The following is a 2211-nucleotide window of genomic DNA, read 5'->3' on the forward strand; positions in this document are numbered from 1 at the left end:
CTGGGAGGTGCTACCAGGCAGAGATGCCCTTCATAACCTCTTACTGCTTAACATTCAGAACCTGTTTCACCTTCCTGTTGCAGAACTTCTGAAAAAGTCACATAATAAAGCACATTAGAATTAATCTTAAAAAGGTTTCCATAAAGATGATGATGATTATTATCTAGGGATAATTCCAGGTGGGTGCACAGGCTTACTGAATGCTGGCACAGAGGAGTGAGGGAGAGGTCGCCCCTCCAACCAATGCCCCCAGCCTCTGTGGGCCGCACACATTTTCCTGCTCCAAGAGTGTCCCCAAAAGCTCCACCCCTACCCCGTCCTCACTGCATCCCAGCTCTTCTGCGTTCGCATCACAAAGTCTTGCTTCCCTCTGCTGGCCCTTTTCCGCTCCCCCAACTCTTCTACCCACCTGCCCACTCCTGCTCCCATGCTCGGATCTGGTATGGCAATAGAGGCGTGCTCTGGCCCAAAGACCTTTGCCCTGAGGACGAAACACAAGGACTTAGGATGGGGAGGAGCCATGAGAAGTTGGAAGGCCATATCCTTGCCTCCAAGCAGGGACTCCTGATTCAATAATAGCTCGGAAGGCGGTAACTGCCTACCTCTGGGACCTGGGCCACGGGCTTTTAAAAGCCTGTTCCCTATGCATATACAATTCTGCAGAACTAATCTATGGTGTCAGAAGGCAGGATAGAAGTTTTTCTTGTTGGGGTGGGGGGTAAGGGTCTGTTTAAACAGATGTATTCACTTTGTGAAGGTTCATTGAATTGCACACTTAACTGTGCACCCTTCTGAATGTATGTTACACCTCAAGGAAAAGTTTACCACCAAAGCCCTTTGTGAGGTAGAGTTGTGACTTCCATAATGTTGAAATTAAATTACCTCTGATAGGATGGGATGACGCAGTAGGAAGCAGCAGATAATCCACAGTTGTTTCCTACTTGGAATTAGAACATTCCGCATAATATGCACATTTGTGAAAGATTCGCTTTTGTAATTGTGCATGTTCTTGCTAATTTTAACATTGGCAAGAGCACACAAGAGCATGCACTTGCTAATTTCTAAACAGTAGTACTCAACTTCTAGGTGAGATGGTCCAGAAGCATTCAGGTGGCAGGAGGTCACATTGAGACAGGATTAAGAATTTGGCACAGATTGCCGGCCAGATGGGGAGACTCACACCTGTAATCCCAGCACTTTGGGAGGCCAAGGTGGGTGAATCACTTGAGGTCAGGAGTTCAAGACCAGCCTGGCCCACATGGTGAAACCCCACCTCTACTAGAAATACAAAAAGTTAGCTGAGCGTGGTGGCCCGTGCCTGTAATCCCAGCTACTCAAGAGGCTGAGGCAGGAGAATCGCTTGAACATGGGAAGTGGAGGTTGCAGTGAGCCAAGATTGAGCCACTGCACTCCAGCCTGGGCTGGGTGACAGAGCAAGGCTCTGTCTCAAAAAAAAAAAAAAAAAAAAGATTTTGGCACAGATTCCCTCTTCCCTCTGCCTCCTGTCCCTTAGCTCAGCATTGGATGTGGTTGTTGTTCGGGTTTCAGGAATGCACATTTCTCTCCTGCTTGGATGGGTCCTGAGGTCTTGAAGAATAAGAGCCATCATCTCTTGGTGTGAAGGGTTGAAAATAAACTGTCCATTGGAGGAGGGCCCCAGAACCAGATCCCAGATTGGTCACTGTCGTGTCCTGTTTGCAATGAGCCCCCCATCCCTGTGGCACACCCCTCTGTCATGTGCCTTTGGCTCATTCTTCTCATCAGAAGGTGGAGTCTTGTTCTCCACCCTTTGAATCTGGATCGGTCTTTTGGCTTACTTTGACCAAAAGGATCTGGTGAAAAGTGATGCCAGGAGTCTGGTCCCGCTTCCTGAAGGATGAGACGCTACTCGAAGCAGAGAAGAGCCATCCCAGCTGACATCCCTAGACCATCCGGCCGATAACCAGCACCAACCACCAGATGTGTGTGTGAAGCTGGCTTTAGACTCTCCAGCTATCCCAGTCACCAGCCAACTGCAGCCACCCAAGTGAGCCCAGGATCCCAGCTCAAATTGGCCACCTAGAGGACTGTGAGCAAATAGACACTATTGTTCTAGGTCACTAAGTCTTGGGGTGGTTAGTCACACAGCAATACATAACTGATACAGTTACCCACACCCTTTGCTGAGCCCCTGCTGGCCAGTGCCAGCATCCTAGGGGCAGGACTAAGCCT

General features: G+C 49.2%; 1 long non-coding RNA gene across 2 annotated transcripts; it reads right to left on the reverse strand.

Annotated features, from left to right (window-relative positions):
* LOC108539370 (uncharacterized) lies at positions 1-2011 on the reverse strand. Of its 2 annotated transcripts, none has more exons than XR_001888338.1 (3): positions 1818-2011; positions 410-481; positions 1-88 (listed from the first exon to the last, which is right to left on the reverse strand). It is a non-coding gene; the product is annotated as an uncharacterized LOC108539370 (long non-coding RNA). The 2 variants fall into 2 exon arrangements; XR_001888337.1 differs by lacking the exon at positions 1818-2011 and adding an exon at positions 883-1195.
* Between the last annotated feature and the right edge of the window lie 200 nt (positions 2012-2211).

Source organism: Rhinopithecus bieti, unplaced genomic scaffold (assembly GCF_001698545.2).
Source record: "Rhinopithecus bieti isolate Rb0 unplaced genomic scaffold, ASM169854v2 scaffold_16234, whole genome shotgun sequence".
Taxonomy (NCBI): Eukaryota; Metazoa; Chordata; class Mammalia; order Primates; family Cercopithecidae; genus Rhinopithecus; species Rhinopithecus bieti.